We start from the raw sequence: 21,835 nt of genomic DNA on the forward strand, positions 1-21,835 counted from the left end.
CGAAATCTTCTAGGCTTTCGTCCTCCTTGTGAGTCATCTTGAATAATTCCTCCTGTTATCACAAAATCGTGTACTAAGGGCTGCTACTTAGCAAGATCTCATGCAACTATTTCAAACCAGGCTTTAGACTAAGGCTTAGCCTCCTTAGTCAGAGAGGGCTCTCTCACAGATTTTTGATATGCATTAAGGACAAGAAAATATGGCTAACTCTTTAAACAATAGATGAATTTTAAGCTGGTTGGAACAACAAAACTAGACTTCTTCCATTGGGCTCATGGAGTCATACACTTCTGCAGTAAACTATCAGCTACTCAATCATGGAAGCCAAGGCATATAATGTCTAAAACACTCAGAACATTTCTCAAGAAGAACCTCAACTCAAAAAACATACACAGGAAGTCTGAGCACTAGGTGAATTCAGAGTGATTGCATATTCAGTGAGCTGTAAAACAAGAAGAATAAATACCAAACCACATATACTCTGAGCATTTGAAACACACGATGAATCTTGGGAAGAAAAAGTACTCTTTCTATTATTGTCAAAGTCTTTTACATAAGCCAATATGAAAACTCTGTTTCTTTGATAAATCTCCAACCTTTTTTACATCAGAGTTTTTCCTATATATAGGAAAACAAAACTACAACTACTTGAGACTCCTCCTCCAGCATGAGGGGAGCTCGAAATCCTATCATTAATTGCCTTATCTATATCTAAACAAACTTATTAAATACAAAGGTATTGCGCTGTAAATACATAGAGTCCCATTCCTATTTAAACTCTAATTCTATCTCCTCGTGTGCATTGATGCTTTCTTGAACTTTGACACCTGTACCATTTCTGTAGTGGCCAAGACATGCTGGAGAAACATTCACTGAACGAGCAGCTTCGGATACTTGCTGTGTGGATGACTCATTAGTTGATGAGGATATGTGCCCTGTTTTCACGGTCCCTGCCTTCCATTAGTCTTCATGTACTAAAGACTATGCTCCAAGCCATTTAATACCTTTAATAACCACGCATAATCCAATATGCCTCATGATCTGGATGCTTTGTGAACTGAACAGGTGTACCACCCAAAATTTCGGTAACCCTACCAGAACCCTAACAATTCGGTCATAAAGTAACTTTAGGAGGACTTTTAGCAAAAAACAAAAAGTTTCACCTTTTTCTTTAACACTCACACCTGTCACCCTTTGAATATCTGGATAGCTTTGTATAGTCTCCTTACTGGCCTCGAATCATCCTTTTCAAGATTTGCTGACCTCAGCATCAATTTCATTTTTTCTCACAAAACAGTCATCTACAGCAGTTTCGTAGCGCGCTACGAAACTGCTGTAGATAATCAAAACAGAACATATGAATCTTAAAGCACTGTTGACTTAACTTCATGATTTCTTCAGCTACCTTGTATAGGTGTAAGGGATCCAACAAGTTTCAAAATGATGGAAACCAAAATTTATCAAAACTTGAAAAGCAAATTTCCCCTTGGATTAATCAGCTAGTTTACCTAGCTTCTTCTTCAAACTGCTAACTTCTTTCTTCAAAGCCTTGTTTTCTGCTCTTAAGCTTGTGTTCAGCTGTTTCATGGTTTTTGCCTGCTTCAGAGCTGGCACTGTCCACAAATATGCATCAGACACTGAGTCAGTTTGGCCCATTAGACTTGTTCTGCCTTTTAGTACAGCCTTTTTATAATTTGCATATCTCACTGCCCTTTCCTTAGAAACATTTTTAATCTGAGGCACTTCTTCTTGTGTTGTTCCTGCCTGTTGCTTGATAGCAATGACATTTCCACCTTGGCTGATGATGACTCTATTACTCTTGTCTTTACTCCTGATTGCATGAACTGTTCTGGTCAAAACCTCAAGTACATCTGTACTAGGCACTTCTAAAGGTGCCTCCTCTTTCTGCGCTTTCTCCACCTCTTTCATTTGTCTTCTTGTGACTGGCCTACGTGGCTTGAAAGCATATTCTTTACTAGGCTCCTCAAATCTCAACCTTTTTGAAGCTCTTGGTTTCTTAGTACTTTCGGGTGAAGATTGAGTGAGGTCAATATGCATTGGCTGCACTGGGTGATCTTGCTCAAACTCTATTGGTTCAATCTGTATTGGTTGATCTTGTTCAAGTTCAATAGCTACAAGTAAGTCACTTAAACTGCCTTTTGACATAGGGCTTTCTTCCACAGTAATTGACTTACCTTTCTCCTTGTTTAGTTGACCTCTGGTTTTTACCCTTGATATCTTTTCAACTTCACTTGGTCCAGCTGCATCCTGCTTCTGCTTGATCTTCTGCTTTGATGATTGAGGTGTCTCCTTTGATGATGATTTAGGTGTCTCCTTTGCAACCACAGACTTCTCTGATTTCCTCAACTTGGCTTTGGGCTTCTTTTGGTCTGTCACCTCCTTTCTGAGCTCAGCCAGAGTAGGTTCTTCAATTCTTTCTTCCCTTTCCCTCACAGGCAATGGAGTGAGGCCTGTTTTGATTTGAAAGCCGGCCATAAAAACAAAAGAATCCCAATCTCTGCCAATCTTTTGCAAAGCATCCAACACCAGCAACTTTACCAAACCATGGTGAAACAAGGATGTTTCACAACCATCTTTCTTTGACTGGATTTTATCACACATTTTACTAATGCTTCTGAACAAATAGAAAGGGATATCTATTGAAGCTTTACCTGTGAAATGCAACAAAAGTTTGAAGTGATAGGAATAAACTTTGTTGTACCTTCCCTCGCATGTTAGGTATTTCTGGATGCATGTAAGGAGCATAGCATAATGTTCTTTTACGTAACTCCTTGGCACCGCTTTGGTGAGGTCCTCATTTACGTACTGTTCCTTCAAAAATTCTTTACAAGGACTCATGTCAAATTTAAAATTTTTGAACCATTCTTGTCCTCCCCTCGGAATTTCAGTGACAATAGAAATGGCTTCAGGAGACACAGGAAATTCTAACATTGACACCTTTGAATTCAATCCAGTAAAATTCAATGCAAAAGCCTTCGTTACCTCTGTATGTCCTCCTTTCAACTTCTCGTAGAACCTCCAGCAACCAGCATTTCGAAAAGCTCTTGTTACACCTTCATCTTGGAGTGTAACATCAAGCCCCTCTGGCTCTGTTCTCAGGCACCTACCGGATCGATGTTCCCTCTTTTCCATCTTGCTTCGAATATCTTCACACAGGAAACTAATAGCAGCTACAGCTCGAAAACAATCTCGACTTTGGAGTGCAGGCTCGCTTGCGATGATCCCTTTAAATGAGAACTCGGGCTTCTTTGCGTTTTTTTTTTTTAAAAACACTCGTCATACAGCAGACATGTTTACACATCATGAAAACACATTATGACACAACCATACCTCATAAAATCCCTTAAGATGATATTCATATGCGTGATCCTGGACCTTATGGCGGAATGATGATCTATCATGACCTGGAGAGGACATCAACTGACAAACGTGGACGGACCTATGACTCACCCCTCCCAGACTTGACATTTCAAGAAAAGGCGCTACAAAAACCCCGAAACCCCGATTTCGTAGCGCAGACAGTTAAGATTTGACAAAACGCGCTACGAAATGGCTGGTAAACAGTACGCTGCGAAAAGGCGGAAACATCATTGCGCAGCTAAATTGACCAAACAGACTGCGCTGCGAAACTGCGCAAAGTACTAATGACGCAATCAAGACAAGACATGCCTTAACTGACAATGATGGAGGGTATCTAACGATTTTTTACACGGACTTACATCAATACCTTTTGAAATTCTAATTTCAAAGTGACACACACACATATAAACCTATTCACTAAACCAAAGATTTTTATATGAAACTTGTGGACAACATTACATACATGAACTATGGTTCTAAGTGATAACACCTCCTTCCTTTCTCTTGTTCGAAAATAATCTTGGTATTTAGCCAAAAATTTCTCCTTCATCTGGTCGCATGTTGTAATCACATGAGCTCCCAGGCTCATGAACCATCTTAATGCGTTCCCTCTTAATGTGGCTGGAAACAATTTTAATTTCTGAGTAGAATTAACATAGTCATAGCTTCTACACAGCATATCAAATTCAAAAAGAAATTCATTAGGATCTTCTGTGGACAACCCATGGAAATTGGGTAATGCCGAAAGTGGGATATTCTTCATAGGAGTTGCTCCTCTGGGGAGATCTCCAATGGGGAATTCCAGGGTAGAGAGAGAATTTTCTCCCCTTCCCTCTATTTTGCGGCCTCCACCGAAAATTCCTTCATTGTTATCTTCCATTGGTTGTTTTCCTGATGCGCTTGCCCGGTCTTCAGAATTTTCTGTTGGAATTTCAATGTCCTGCACTGGTTCCTCCACCTTAACTTCCTCTATTGGTTCTTCCACTGATCGTTCGTCTTCTTCCATTGGTTCCTCAGTATATTCTGATAATCCTATGACCCTTTCTGGCCCCACTACTTCCTCTGTCTGAAAATCTGTCTGGGAAGAGTGTTGGATCTGTGGCCTCCGAGAGCTTAACCTCTGGGATGTCTCGACTTTTGAAATAATATCGTCAATAAAAGTTTTTCTTCCTCCTCCCTTGCCTTTGCCGCCTGAATGGTTAACCTTCTTGCGTCCTCTCATGCATCCTGCATTCCTAAAGAAAGAATTTTAATACCCTTAAAATCTTTAGTCGCCTTCCCCGGCAACGGTGCCAAAATGTTGGTCACGTTAATTGTTTAATGATTAAACAATCGAGTGCCACATTAGTTATCAATCCAGGAAAGTCTGATTATTTCAAAGGTGACTATGTACTGTATGTACTCAATCTTAATGGTATTAAAAGCTGTAGTATAAACAATCTACTATCTTATGAAATCCATACTCTGTGTTACAGCAGTTATAGTAGTTACAACCTATTGCAGAAAATGAAATAAGAACAAATATCTTAAAAGAAACAAGTCTGCAAAAGGAAGTGATGGTTGTCCTGCAACAAAGGATCAAGACCCTATCCTCAGAGTAAGGACTTTCAGCACCTGCCTCTGTTGGCTAGTTCACACATACACTCTGTGAATCCTAATCATCGGTGAAGTCTTCATATACAACAGTAATCAGCTAAAAGGAAAACAGAGTTTAGCAAAAGTAAATATCAGTAGGAGTAGTAACTGTAATGTAAATATAAATCACACACGCACACCACACAATAGAAAGAAGATGGGTGAATCTTGTGATGAAGGTGGGCCCTGTCCTTCTCACAAGATTCCCCAGAACACAGGAATTAAAACAAAATGCTCAGAAAAAAATTGTATTCATCTGCCAATAAACCATATTAAAGAAAGAGATTCAGTTCTATCACTTCACTACCAGTTCTGTATTACAAGTTGTTACCCCCATTTTCTAATGTAGATGTCTCCTCTTTATAGAGGGGACATCTATTACAACATATTTCCATACATTCAGTTTCAACCCTTTTGTGCCAAAAATAAGGAAGCCAGTTTCCAATAACAAAATATTGTTACAGCCATGAAGACCATGACCAATATAGTAATCAGTCAGACTCTTTTGCCGATGCAGATTTGTTACAAAAATCCCAACTGTTCCTAAAAATGTGCATGCTTTCATTGAGTAGCCATAAGGTTTTGAGCCCTTTTATCATGAGTCGCATGTGTGCCGACTCAAGAGGGCTCTATATGGGCTGAAGCAAGCACTCTGTGCTTGGTACACTAGGATCGACAACTATTTCACCGGGTTGGGCTTCACCAAGAGTGAAGCAAATGCGAACCTTTACCACATCATGGTAGAAGGTAAGCCATTGATCATTGTTCTTTATGTCGATGATCTGATTTTGACGGGTGATGATCAACTGATCCAGTCTTGCAAGGAGGACCTTACAAGAGAGTTTGAAATGAAAGACTTGGGTCTTATGCACTACTTTCTAGGCATGGGGGTGTGGCAGAATGATGGTGAAGTATTTGTGTCTCAAGGCAAGTATGCCAATGAGATACTCAAGCGCTTACACATGGAGAAGTGCAAGCCCATGCAGACTCTTCTAGCTGGGAACTGGAGGAAGGAGGATGCTACTTCAGGTGAGGTAGTAGCTGCCACTGTTTATTGGCAGCTTGTGGGTTCACTTATGTATCTGGTGAACACATGACTAGACTTATGCTTTGCGGTGAACCAACTGAGTCAAGCTATGGTTCAGCCTACAAAGATATTTTGGAAGGAAGCGAAGAATGTGCTGAGATACCTCAGAGGCACATCTCAGTTTGGATTGTGATCCAGATGGAGAAGAGGGAGTGGAGCTCAGGGCTTCACAGATGCGGATTGAGTAGGGAGTGCATCAGACCAGAAGAGCACTTTCAGAGGAATATTCAACCTTGGTTCAGCTACAGTTTCTTGGTACAGTAGGAAACATAGATCAGATGCACTTAGCTCAGCAGAGGGTGAATACATGGCTGCTAGTCAGGCTGCATTTAGGGAAATTTGGATACAAAAGATTCTAGTGGGATTGCTTGGTCATAGGATGGATCCAACCGTGATCTACTGCAATAATCAGAGTTGTATTAAACTCTCTGAGAATATAGTTTTTCATGACAGGTCCAAACACATTGATATTCAATATCACCATCTTTGAGACTATGTGGTCAAGAGGATCATGTTGTTGTTGTATGTTTCGACCGAGGAATAGGATGCAAATATTTTGATTAAGGCATTGTCAAAATGCAAGTTCGAGTTCCACAGAGACATGATTGGGGCTACTGATAATCCCTTTCTTGTTGAGAGGGAGTGTTTAAAATAGCAACAAGAAATGCTAAATATAGAAGTGTTAAATATAACACTACCATAAATAGCATTTCGGGATACCTTCCTATTTAAGTTAGTCCTTGAACTAAAATGAAGAAGTAAAATTCAAATTTGATCTTAGCAGCTATTTGTAAAATAATTAATTAATTCATCTTAAGTTAATTAGTTGTAGAAAATCAAACATGAAGTCTATGTGAGGAAATGCAACATTTATCCCATTAATTGAGGAATTTATCCCTTAGTTAAAGAGATAAGGATGAGTTGTAATTTGAGTTGTAATTAGTTAGCTCAGTTAACTGAATTAAGTCCAGTTAAATTAGTTCAAATAGTTTGTTGAACTAATTGTGAGTTCAGTTAGTTAATGCATGCATGCATGTAACTATTGCACTTCAGATAACTAAATATTCTTTCATAAATAACTCATGCATGTTGTTAGGTTCCCATTTTGTCTATTTTTGACTGTATATTTTGCCATTGTATTACCCTCTTTAACCCTTAAGTGAAAGCCTTTGCTAGGTGTTTTGGCTTAAATCACCCCAAAAGGTACAGAATAACTTTCCTCATTACTACATGTTTAATTATTTAACACGTAATCATGCTATCTTTATAATTATTTCCTAAAGATGATTAAAGTGTTGACTAATTGCTGAAACTGCCTAACTGGCAGGATCACATTTTGTCGTTGCTGAAACAGCGGAAACAGCTCAAACAGTGAAGCTGAAACAACAAGAATAGTATGAACCTCGACGCTGAAACACCACGAACAACATGCACATTTTGAGGAACAATTGGGATTTGTGTAACAAATCTGCATCGGCAAAAGAGTCTGACCGATTACTATATTGGTCATGATCTTCATGGCTTTAACAATATTTTGTTATCGGAAACTGGCTTCCTTATTTTTGGCACAAAACGGTTGAGACTGAATGTATGGAAATCTGTTGTAATAGATGTCCCCTCTATAAAGAGGAGACATCTACATTAGAAAAGGGGGATAACAACTGGTAATACAGAACTGGTAGTGAAGTGATAGACCTGAATCTCTTTCTGTAATATGGTTTATTGGCAGATGAATACAATTCTGTTCTAAGCATTTTGTTTTAATTCCTGTGTTCTAGGGAATCTTGTGAGAAGGACAGGGCCCACCTTCATCACAAGATTCACCCATTTTCTTTCTGTTGTGTGGTGTGTGTGTGTGATTTATATTTACATTACAGTTACTGCTCCTACTGATATTTACTTTTGCTAAACTCTATTTTCCTTTTAGCTGATTACTGTTGTATATGAAGACTTCACCGGTGATTAGGATTCACAGAGTGTATGTGTGAACTGGCCAACAGAGGCAAGTGCTGAAAGTCCTTACTCTGAGGATAGGGTCCTGATCCTTTGTTGCAAGACAGCCATCACTTCCTTTTGCAGACTTGTTTCTTTTAAGATATTTGTTCTTATTTCATTTTCTGCAATAGGCTGTAACTACTATAACTGCTGTAACACAGAGTATGGATTTCATAAGATAGTAGACTGTTTATACTACAGCTTTTAATACCATTAAGATTGAGTACATATAGTACGTGGTCACCTTTGAAATAATCAGACTTTCCCGAATTGATAACTAATGTGGCACTTGATTGTTTAATCATTAAACATTTTTGGCGCCGTTGCCGGGGAAGGCGACTAAAGATTTTAAGGGTATTAACATTCTTTCTTTAGGAATGCAAGATGCATGAGAGGACGCAAGAAGGTTAACCATTCAGGCGGCAAAGGCAAGGGAGGAGGAAGAAGAACTTTTATTGACGATATTATTTCAAAAGCCGAGACATCCCAGAGGTTAATCTCTCGGAGGCCACAGATCCAACACTCTTCCCAGACAGATTTTCAGACAGAGGAAGTAGTGGGGCCAGAAAGGGTCATAGGATTATCAGAATATACTAAGGAACCGGTGGAAGAAGACGAACGATCAGTGGAAGAACCAATAGAGGAAGTTAAGGTGGAGGAACCAGTGCAGGACATTGAAATTCCAACAGAAAATTCTGAAGACCGGGCAAGCGCATTAGGAAAACAACCAATGGAAGATAACAATGAAGGACTTTTTGGTGGAGGCCGCAGAATAGAGGGAAGGGGAGAAAATTCTCTCTCTACCCTGGAATTCCCCATTGGAGATCTCCCCAGAGGAGCAACTCCTATGAAGAATATCCCACTTTCGGCATTACCCAATTTCCATGGGTTGTCCACAGAAGATCCTAATGAATTTCTTTTTGAATTTGATATACTGTGTAGAAGCTATGACTATGTTAATTCTGCTCAGAAATTAAAATTGTTTCCAGCCACATTAAAAGGGAACGCATTAAGATGGTTCATGAGCCTGGGAGCTCATGTGATTACAACATGGGACCAGATGAAGGAGAAATTTTTGGCTAAATACCAAGATTATTGTCGAACAAGAGAAAGGAAGGAGGAATTATTCAAGATGACTCAGAAGGAGGACGAAAGCCTGGAAGATTTCGTGGAAAGGCTACAATATAACTTACAGTGATCTGATCATCCTGATATGAGTAAGGACATTCTCAATTCAATACTGCTAAGAGGGGTACGAGATGATTGTTTAGATATGTTAAATATGCTTGGAAAATGAGACACATCTAAGGAATCCTATGATGAGATTATCAATCGCTGTAAAAGATGTTCAAGAGGAGCAGCAAGCAGACCAAAAAGCAAAGACAGTACATACTCAAGGGTCCAGAAATCAGCAAGTGGAGGAGCAACACGGGCCGAAATAGGTAACTTACTTGAAGAATTTAAAACTAAAATGTTAAGCTCTTTTGCTTCACAAATTGATACCTTGCAGGTTAGAAAGAAGCAGGCAGAAGCAGAAGCTGCTCTGGCTATTTTCTGTTCCAAATGTAGGGAGAAACACCCACTAAGGGAATGCCCCCTGGACAAGGTACCGATCTGCACTATTTGTGAAAAGGGCCATGAGACTCAACAATGCCCTTCTTTGCCAGGAATAAAGGCAGCACTACAGCCAACTGAAGAAGAGGCTGAAGCAGTGTACCTCCTCACACAGAGAAGACAATGGAAACCACGAGGACCAGGTACGAATTCTAACATGTCGTTTAATCGTTGGAATAATCATCCTCCTTTTCAAACAAATTACCCACCCTTCAACCAAATGCAGTACCCACACCTTAATCAAATGAATTTTCCACCCATGCAGCAACCAAACCCCTCTTTTGTTGATCTGATGATGTGGAACCCCTGGCCTTTACAGCAACCGTATCAATGGAACCCGAATTGGAGAGCTCCACAGATCCTATTTCCAAACCAATTACCTCAGTATCAACAATCTCTCTCCTTACCATCAAATGCCCCACCTAATAATCAGACAATAAGACCTCAGCTGCCTGTACAACCTAACCCCAACCCGAATAATAATAAATCTCTGCAAGTAATTGATGTTCAAAACCAGCTAGTTTCCCCTCTACAATGCAATAACATTCATTTACGCTCAGGAAGAATACTTGAACCCATTATTGATGACATCACTTCTGATTCTGATAAAGAATAAATCGAAAAAGAAAAGTCATCTAATGCTGAAACAGTTGGATCATCTTCTAATGACAATGCTGAAACAGTTGAAACATCCTCTAAAAAGACTGCTGAAACAGCAGAGCCACCATTCCTTGAACGTTTGACTCTTGCCAAAACACTTGATCCATCTACTTTTAATTTCCTAGGAGAACTGCAGAATTTATATGTTAAAATTCCACTTTTGGAAGCACTAAGAGATGTACCGATTTATGCTAGAACGGTTAGAGATATTTGTATTAAGAAACCTAGAAGAAAAGCTAAGGACCCCCTCACAGTTCATGTGATGGATGATCTAGCTGCTCTAATGTCAGAAAAAAACCCTCCTGTAAAATATGGTGACCCTGGTCACCCTACAGTTACAGTTCAGGTTGGTAAAACCTTCGTTTCTAGAGTTCTGGTAGATCTCGGTGCTGCAATAAATATCATGACACTTGAAACAACACAGTTATTGCAGTTAAAAATTTTTATTAGGGAAACCCCAACCATTCTAGAGCTGGTTGACCGCTCCACAATCAAACCTGAAGGATTCATTGAAGACCTGATAATTTCAGTTGAATCCTGGAACTACCCAGTTGATTTTGTGGTGTTACAGACCAAAAATAAGTTGGGGGCTCATCCATTGATTTTAGGGAGGCCTTGGCTGGCTACAGCAGATGCCTTCATTAGCTGTAGGTCAGGATCAATGCCAATTTCTAATGGATCTGAAACCAAGCAGCTTACTCTGTACCCTCATGCCACACCTATGATTAACAATGATAATTCAGTATGGTTAGATTATGAGGATGATGAGACTCAACCCATTTTGACTGTCGGACAAGCCCTAACTTTTAAAGATTCAACCGAAGATGAATTAATTAGTAGTTTTATTTCTGAACCTTCTTCGGTTAACTCCGAAATACATGATCACTTGACTTCAATCTTGGAATCTGAATCACAGCAGAATCTTAAAACTGAAGACCTATCTCAGACATCAGCTGGCACCCCCTCCAAAAGTATAGCAGTTGAAATCGAGCCTGGCAAAACATTAAATATAAACCCTAACTTAACAGATGCTGAAACACAACAATTAATGAAGTTACTCCACGAAAACAAACAAGCATTTGCATCGGATTACACAGATATGAAGGGAATTTCTTCTGAATTATGTACTCACCGAATTTATATTAAAGAAGGGTCCCGCCCAGTCTGCCAACCCCAACGACGAATGAATCCCAATTTAAGGGAAATTGTGAAAGAAGAACTTCAAAAACTGTTGAATGCAGCATTCATATATCCTATATCTGATAGTGAATGGGTTTCACCATTAGTGATAGTACCTAAGAAAAATGGAAAATGGAGAGTGTATAGCATTCAACTTCAGAAAGAATCCTAATTTGCTGATCTTGTATAGCATTCTTTCGAGTGTTAGGATTCTTTCTTTACTGTTGTATATGAAGACTTCACCGGTGATTAGGATTCACAGAGTGTATGTGTGAATTGGCCAACAGAGGCAGGTGGTGAAAGTCCTTACTCTGAGGATAGGGTCCTGATCCTTTGTTGTAGGACAACCATCACTTCCTTTTGCAGACTTGTTTCTTTTAAGATATTTGTTCTTATTTCATTTTCTGCAACAGGTTGTAACTACTATAACTGTTGTAACACAGAGTATGGATTTCATAAGATAGTAGACTGTTTATACTACAGCTTTTAATACCATTAAGATTGAGTACATATAGTACGTAGTCACCTTTGAAATAATCAGACTTTCCCGGATTGATAACTAATGTGGCACTCGATTGTTTAATCATTAAACAATTAACGTGACCAACACATGCCAGTTCAGACAGAGATCTAGTTGAGATCAGATGATGGGACAATGTACTATCAGTTGTAGGAATATTCCATGGAGGATATCTCTTGCATGCAGAAGAAATTCATTCCTTGGAGATTGTGCAATTACTTCTTCAGTTTAGTGAGTGTGTGATGAGGCCAATCACACAGGTGGCATAATTGGACCCCAAGAGAAACTGCGCAAGGAAATAGGAGGCTCGGAAGGCTGAAGGAAGGCATATCTTATGTCTATTTTAGCTTGTGAGCTGTATTTTTTTATTGCAGAGAGAGCATGATAGCTTGTGAGATGATTCTTTTTTGTAATCTGAACATATTTCCACTTGTATGATAATACAACGATAGGGGTTTTAGGCTGAGGCTTTCCCGAGAGTATTCTTCTATGTTCATGTGTGATTGATTTCTCATTCTCAGTTATATGTGTTCTATTTGATCTTGCTCATATTCGATTAATCTTCCACAAGTTTATTGTAGAAGTAGATCTTGTATTTTTCTTTAGTGTATTGGATAATCTGTTGATTTGCAGTGGGAATTTCTATAGAAGCCTCCACTTCTGATGGTAAAATAGATAGTTTAGCAGAGTGTAGAAAGAAAAATGGATAGATTAGAAAACATCGAAAGAAAAACTCAGTGGGAGAATCAACAACCACCCCCAATAAGAAACCCCAACTTCAGAAAGAATACTAACACTCGAAAGAATGTTATACAAGATCAGCAAATTAGACCACCCTTCCAGGAAAATTATGCTGAGGGTTCACGAAACCATGAGGGAGAGGATGACACCTAGATAAACTTATTAGGGATTGAAAATGAAGATGTTGTTTTTCTTACTCAAGAAGAACAAGAATTTTATATGCTGCAACAATTGCAATTAGAATCTGGAGAGTCCCTTGACTTTAAACAGGGCTATGAATCTACTATATATGAGGTTCACAAACAATATAGCCTAAGAATTAAAAATAATAATGGAATTCCCACTAAGAGATCATTCCAAACCCAATATAAAAAAATAACAGAAGTTCATGTGACCAAAATCCTACAAATCCTCCCTAGGTGAACTTGGGAGACTTCCAGCCCAAAATTTGTAGATATAGCTTCATCTAAAACTCAAATTGAAATTGTTACTCAAACCATTCCAATTAAGAGAATTCAAAACAAAATAGTTGAGACACAAAATGAATTGCCAAGTACTAAAAAAGAAGATAAAAATACACAGACCACATTTTCCAAGGAAAATCTCATCCACTCAAGCAAAACTCAATTGCCATTCAACATTAAGACTGAGATAGCAAAATTGAAAATATCAGTTCCTTTCATTGAGCTGGTGAAAAATGAATCATATAGATCACACATCACTGAAACATTAAATATAGGTGAAGGAGAGGATGCTATGAATTTGAATGATGCTCAACCTAAGCTATTGCTTGGTCCTGAAGTAAATGGCACACCTTAGCAAGGGGGTATCCCTCCTTTCTACATTAGCTTGAATGTTCATGATAATATCTTACATAATTCTATGCTAGACTCAGGGGCATCCCATAACCAAAAGCAATCATGGAGAGACTAAACTTAGATATCACCAGACCATACAAGGACCTATTTTCTTTTTATTCTAGCAAAGTCAAGTGCCTTGGCTTGATTAAAGATTTGTGTGTGACTCTAGTCCAGTGCCCAGTAAAGAGTATTGTCATGGACATAGTAGTTGCTAATATCCAACCCAAGTATAGAATGCTGTTATGTCACTCACGGGGAGAAAAATGGCAAGGATCTTTACAGTTAGATATGTCATATGCCACCATCTCTATTTTTGGTCAATAAAGGAAACTTTATAGAGATACCTTGATGATATACATGGTGAGTACTGCAGAAAAGCCACAAAATTTCCCTATATACTTAATGCATTATGATATGGACTCTTTTATCTTGTACAATTTAGAACATGAAAAAAATGAAATCACAGCTGTAGAAGAAAAATACAAAGCTCCTGATAGTGAAAACATTTTTCATGAGTCCCTCTAACATTTAGATTTTGATGGCTCTGTGAATAGATTGGGAGTAGGTGCAGGAGTGTGGATTCACAACATGGAAAATAATCATTCTGAGGGTCATGAATTTAGATTAAACTTTAAATGCACAAACAACGTGGTAGAATATGAAGCTCTAATCTTTGGACTACAAATGATTAGAAAACTTGGAGCCGAGAGAGCTTCTATAATGGGAGACTCAGAATTGATTATTAAACAAATCAAAGGTGAATACTCTGTAAATAATCCCAGACTTAGCTAATATAGAGAGTTTTTCCTAAATTTGGTTAAAGACCTTCTGGAAACTGATTTTGCTACCATTCCTAGGAAACAAAATATGCAAGCTCACAGTCTAGCCACTTTTGCTAGTAACTGCAAATTTCCTTTTTAGCCCAAGCACCAGTACACTGTAGAAGTGACACATAAGCCTGTTATACTTGATAATTTGAAATATTGGTAGATTTTCTCACAAGATTCCCAAATTTATGATTTCTTGAATGCTGAAGGAGAGTTTCAAAATTGTAATATAGATACAGATTGTACAATAGATAATAACATGGATGTAGGTTTTAACCTCATACAGAAATTACCTGCATACGAATTCTAAAACACAAAAAAGAAACAATGCGAGAGCATAACACATAAAACATATATACACAAAGATTTTCCCCTGGATCCCAAAACTGAGACTACCAGCTTGATTTTTCATTATATTCCTTTCAATGTTACATTACATATTTATACATGCCGAAGCTTCCAATACCATGGACCGAAAACCATCGCGTCCAAAACCATGTGCGAAAATCATGCACAAAACCATAGGTAGGTCTGCCCAACCTAACATAGGGTCAAAAAACCCTATGTTTTCTCCACCCCTCAAACCCCCTATGACTCCCCCTGCTACACAATTGGTGCAATGAAGGGGGGGCTCCGGCCCCCCTCCTAACCCCCTGGTTAACTATGTGGGCTAGTCGTAGAAAGAATATAACACAACCCAACATTCTCCCAGTTGTTTTTTTCTTCCATAGGGGGCAATAAGAGAGCTTAGTCATTTATCCATCCTCGCAATACCCATTGTTTCTCTACACCAAGAGAACTTCTCAGAGATCACAAATTTTGTCAATGCATCTGTAGTATTCTTGAAAGTGTCCACCTTTACCAGCAACACCTTTTTGTCTTCTATCATATCCCTCACAAAGTTATACTGAACATCAAAGTGTTTTGTCTTTGAATGGTAAGCAACAATCTTTGCTAATAAAATTGCACTTTGGCTGTCACAGTATATCCTTGTATCTCCCTATACTAACCCCATACTTGAACATAGTCTCTGCAACCAAGATTCTTCCTTGCTTCCAATGTTCTCTATAGAAAAGTTGTCTTCAAAAACTCTATAATTGTCATCCAGAGCTATTCTTAAGGAACCAATGATGTCCTCCCCACCTAGGGAATTATGAGTTTCAAGGAGTAATCCAATGATACACTATAGACTTAAAGAATAAGAGGTCTCATAACGAGTCGACTTATCATGATCATAGAGATTATAACTTGCTGACATTTCCAAAACTGCATACCAAAACAGGGCAATGACTCAAGATTGTTGCAATCAAAAGACAACGGGTCTCATCATGAGCTAGCTTGTTCAGCAAAGTTATAAATCAAGTGAATGGCACTGTGAAAATTTGGCCACAAAACCAAGACATTGTTCTTTAAGAATTAAAAGACAAAAAAATAAATAAGTGTGGATATGGATTTATCTTTGAAAATTGTATACTTCTCGAAGTAGGATACAGGATCATTGCTGGGTAACAGGTAACCTTGTCAAGGCTATGAACGCTTGCTGGCAGTAGAGGCTCTACCTACGACAAATGAGCATACTTAAAACTGATCTACAGAAATGTCTTTGGTTTTATCTTTATAAACCAATAAGTGGCTAATGTAAATACAATGACTAGCTTTGGGAAGAAAATAATCAGAATTAACACGGAAGAAACAAACTATCATTAATGGCTAAGAGAATGATGCACTTTATATTTCTATAATAAAGTTATATTTTCCATAAAAATTTTCTGTTTTGGAAGTTTTAGGAAATTCAAAAGATACTTAGAGATAACTGGTTCTTCCTAGTGACTCACCAATTATTGTGGCCAGCAAAAACCCCCCTTTTTATTTAGTATTAGTAATAAAACTAAATAAATGGGGACCCTTCTAAAAAAAGAAAAACTAGCACTTATAATTCCCTTTGAATAAAACACACTATCATAAACTTAGGAAAAACATCCGTAAAACCCAAAAAACCTAAGTATTATAATAAGTTTCAAATAAAATCGTTCTCTTAACAATAAAACATCGCATCACAAAAGGGTAAAGGAGGATATCATATAAACAAACTTTCGAAATTGTGAAAATGTGATGATTTGAGATTACATGCCTTACAGACTCATCGCACATTGTAGATTTCAAATGTCACAAGGACCACCTAGGATAAAACATCTCGATCCTGCGATATGCGATAAAGCATCTCGTAAATTGCATCTTGCAGTAGCATAAAGAAATAAATGTTTGTTAACAAAAGGGATTAGCGATATGGCAATCTACGATATTGCGATCTGCGATATTGTGAAGCAAATCTCAAAATCACTTTATCGCATATCAATAGGGCTCATTGTTCAATGAAATATTTCTCGTAATCCGATATCGAGTGATGGCATTAATGTCAACTTAGTGGTTTATTGATGGTCATTTATGAGAAAAGATTTAGACCTGATCGAAAGGTTGTTTCATGTAGGGTGATATATTTGATATGATTTCAAAATTAAGAGCTTTCCTGTCACCTTATCACTTACCATTATTCATTCCTTACTTGTAAACTTGCAGGAGCGACAAGCAAAAGAATAGACAGAGCAGTGTGCAGAACGTAATGGGGAAGAAGGGAAAAGCTCTGGTTGCTGAGAAAATAGAGATGACGCCCTTATTCACAGACACCACTTGTACCAGAGAAGTCAACATATCCACTTGGGAAGGCATGTACAGTCTGCTGGAAGAAGAAAACCCCAGAGTTATGGAAGTTACAGTTACAGTAGACCCGCGCGGGTCATCTGAAGCATCACTTATGTTATCACTCAGATTTTCCTTGAAGTTGTTGGGAAGAGGAAAGGGGTCCGAGGTAACCACAAACCAACTTTTAGGTATAGAATCTAGCCAATCTGTACCCAGAGAGGGCTCTCTCTTTATGATTTATCTTGGTTTTGAAAGATATTAGGCTAGTTGTGAAGTTTAGGAGTTTTGTTTGAGTTTGGGTGGTGAGATTCAATAGCAGAGGGGTAAAACTGAGTAGCTTAGGCCATTGGGCTAATGGAGTCAAAGAATATGGCTTAACTGGATTTGGTTTCTTAACAAAGGATGGTTTCACAGGGCAAGATGGTCAAACAGGGAACAAATAACAACTTGGAATAGATGGAATGGGCTCAAAATCAGTGAAGGGCAGTTAAGAATCCTTCAGCATATTTAAAGAGGGAACTTGAATGATTACTACTAAAGAGAAGTTAAGTATTCTTTAATAAATAATCAAAATGAATGAACTAGAAAACAGGAGCAATTAAGATTTCACTGTTTATCCTAATTCAGAAGAAAACATGGAGAATAATAACAATTGAAAACAGAGTGCAATCAAGCATATTCTGAATTACTCTTTTTCGTTTATCATTCAGATGTGAAACATAGATGATATAATAAACAAATAAAACTTTAAAACACAAGGTATAGAGGACTTATTGATCTGGTGTTTGATTCAAGAAATCTATGGAAAGTCCTTTGCATCAATTCTTTATCTAGCAAGCCATACAAAAGTTGGTCCAATCATCACTTTATTCCAAAATAATCAATATTACAACAATGTCTAAGAATCCACCCTCAATACTCCAATTGAGGGGGTATTTATACAAAACTTTTTTACAATGAAATATCTCATAACAAAGTGAGATATAAACTGGGGTGACTAATCATATCCTTCAAGAAAATAGGGCTAGAAGACCTCGTACATGATAGATAAGGCAACCGAATGGTTTGCTGTCCCTATTTTCGAGAATGTGTTGGAGTTAGGCCCTATAATTTGGCCTCTTGGTGTCCTTGGTGTAATTATGCGCTGGCTGCTCTGTTTTGACCTTCCTACTAATACACTTTACCTGCATCTGATACTCTTTATTTGTTGATCTCTTTTCATCCTCTTTATCTTCATTGACTGTAGTAAAAATCAAAATTTACCTTTTACCTAGAATAAATTACAAAATTTCAAGCATTTCTTCCCACCATTTTGGCTATGGTATTCTGGTTTTCTAAAGCTTTCTGAGGGTTTCATCTGTTTCTGTATACCTGAAAAATGTAGGCTGAATTGGGAACAAGTGTTTTAGTTCATGCTCAACATAGAATAATTTCTCTAGGTTGTCATAGATCACCCTGCCTGTAGGAAATGCTTTTATTCTTGATGCACTTGTTGATGAACCTGCTTGGTTTCCTGCATAATTATTCAATTTCTCCACATAATCTTTATGCCTCATTAACATGTCATTAATCACTAAAGGACTGGGCAGCCCTTTATTCTGCAAAATATCAAACTTTTCCATAAAATCATTAATCTCTGCCTGCATGTCATGACATCTTCTTTTTAAATTCTACATTAAAGTTTTATTGGTTAATACCCTTTTGATTTCCAAAATGGTTTCTGTCCTGTCATTAATTCCTAACTCTTCTAGCTGTTCTTTATTTCTAGTATTAAAAAAATGTATAAGCCTGTTGGCTTCCTCAGCCATTTTTCCTAATTCTGCCTTTGTTCTTTGAATTTCTTCTTGGGCTGCCTTCACAAGATCAATCTACTCAAAAATTACTTGGATAGATGGCCAAACATCATTTATGGATAGAGTGATGTTGGCCCAAAGAATTCTCTTAATTTCTGTTAGAGGCTTGTCAAATGTAAGATCCTTCTCCACTGATTTTACTTTGTTTTCTAACACTTTAATCTCTCTGGTCTTTTCTGCAACATTTATCTTTGAGAGATCATAGCTTTGTTCCATTTTGGCATATTGTTCCTTTAGCTTATTTAGTTTTGAAACTTGTAGTTTCAGGTCCTCCATTGATTTTATTAGCTCTTTTGTGCTCAAATTAGTAGTATTTCCCTGTGCTACTCCTGTTGTTCCTATTGTTGCTGTACCTGTAACTTCCTCTGCTGTGACTACTGGAATATTTGGTGCCAGTGTTGCTCCAAGAGTTGATGGGACTGCTGTTGATACTACTCGTGTTACATTGGGAGGCTGGGTGGTCGACTCTCCCTGCTTGTCCTTCAATGCCTTTTCAAGTGCTTGTTCAGTATCATTTAGTCGTTCATTGAGCTTTAAGAGTAAATCCATCAGCTCTTCTTCAGATTTTTGCTTTATAACCTCATCAGTCTGTGGATTTCATGGAGGTGGTAGTTTTAGTTGCTTCCTTAGGGCAGTAATATCTTCATCTTTCTTTTTGATCAATGCTTCTTGTTATAGACATTTTTTTGCCTAACAGCATAGAGCATGAAATGTCAATAATCTGAGGGATCCAAAGTCCCTAAACATGTTGTTCCTACCCCTAGAGGAACAAGGTCAGCAAACCACAGCACTACAGTTCAGTTCTCCACTGAAAAACACTCAAAAACAGGTCAGTTTTGGATCATTGCAGCTGCTCCACTAGGCATCTGCGCTGCATAGCAGGTACAACAAAGGCTACCTGCATTGCAGAGCAAGTAGGACAAAGGCTACCTGCGCTGAGCGTACTTGGACATGTGGAGGAATCGTTTCTCAATGTGCCAGTGCCCAGGAAGCTTCTAAATTGACACTTGGATCAGAAGATTCGCCTAATGATGAGTTAAGAGGTTCTAAAACTCCAAGTGGAAGGCAGAAACTCTGAGTGAAGGACTGAAGAACAACTGGAGTTGAAGAGGACAACAAGTCACACATCAAGCTGACTTATCTTCACTCCAAAACTCTATATAAGGATCTCATCCCATGGGATCTGGAGGCCGGGAATTTTGTGCAGAGAATTGCTGTTGGTTTACAGTTGAGAGTATTGGGTGATTGCTTGAGGAGGTGAAGAAGAGATTTCTCTCCGTCGGGAAGGTGATGCTGGATTGGACCTCTCATGGTTGTATCACCGCCTGAACCTTACTTCCATATATTAATAAAGCATTTGAGGTTATTCTATTCGCATGTGTTTCAATAGTGTATTGTCTTACTTGCGTCTTTGATTTATGCTAATCCTTGAATCGATTATGAATGCATGCTTCTTGTAGTTTCCTTTTCTTGTCTTATTTGCAGGATCTCGTGTAGCTGGGCCCGTGAAAAGACTTGGAGCTGGGAGCAAGCGGCAATCAAAGGAGATTGGATCGACCATTTGCGCAAGACATCGGTAAGTGGATCTCTTCCTTTTATCTCTTGCATGTCATAAAGAAGAAACTTTAGATAGCTTCGCTTTCAGCGGTTGCTAAGGAACTGTCACCCTTAGAGTGGGATAGGGTCATTCCGAGTTGGATACTTTTCCCCACAACAGACTGGCGACTCCGCTGGGGAGCGTGTCTTGTTGGTAGCTTGTGTATTCTTGCTATTTATCTCTTGAACAAAGGGAGTACCGAATCGAACTGCATTCGAATCCTTCGAATGCAAAGTAGAGGGGAGCTACTCTAGCCCAGTGCTGGGCGTGTTCATGATTTAAAGAGCTGATCCACAAGGACTCTTTTTACCTCTTTGTGATAGTGTTCATCTTCCTCAATCATCCTCTAGTGTATACTTGTCTGATAGCTTCTGATTTGGCCAAAAACCGCTCATTTTTTAGCAAACTGTGACCCGGAATCTGAGAGAGACGTGAGTTGTCTCATCAGTGCAGCTGCAACAAAGGCTACCTGCACTGCAACGCAGGTCCCGAAGGGGCTACCTGCGCTGCATCTCAGATTGACAGTGCAGCACCTGCGCTGATCCAGTTTTGCTTTGTGCAATTTGGATTCTCCACTGTCTGTTGCCCAGTTTTCAGTATTGTTTTGCAGCCTGTTGTCAACCTGTATACCCAGCTGAAACCACTTCTCTTTGCCCTCATTCCGCCTCAGTTGTATGAAGAAACCGTGATTGTTCTTATTGTATTTCTTGCTTTCATTCACAGTTTCCCATAGTGAAAGTGAACTAGTCTTGCTGTGACCTCTTGGATCTAGACCTGTGAGAAAGTGTCGTTGTGATTCTAAGAGCTAGTTTATTGCTGTTCATAGCTACTTGAGCATTTGCTTTCGTTATATGGTTCGAATTTCAGTATTTCTTGTGTTTGAAACGAGTGAATCTTAAGGTGTTCTTTTGATTATTGGACAATACTTGTTTGTTTTCGCTTGAAATTGAATTCGAAATCGTACAACAGCTTTCTTTTTGTCATACACTAAACATTAAGAGAGAAGAAAAGAAATACTTGCATTGTGCATGTGCATTTTGACAGTTTGCATGTCGATTTAGGAAAAGTGCATCAGTGTGTGCTCTATGATCTGTTTGAAAAGATGATGTCTTTCTTTTCCTTCAGTAGTTAAGGTTTTCATAAGTTGAAAGAATTGAAAAAAAAAGCTTGCTTATCATTCTTAGAC

The sequence above is a fragment of the Pinus tabuliformis genome, chromosome 2_2, assembly GCF_031772625.1.
Source record: "Pinus tabuliformis cultivar Carrire ecotype Pingquan chromosome 2_2, CPIR1, whole genome shotgun sequence".
In the NCBI taxonomy this organism is placed as follows: Eukaryota; Viridiplantae; Streptophyta; class Pinopsida; order Pinales; family Pinaceae; genus Pinus; species Pinus tabuliformis.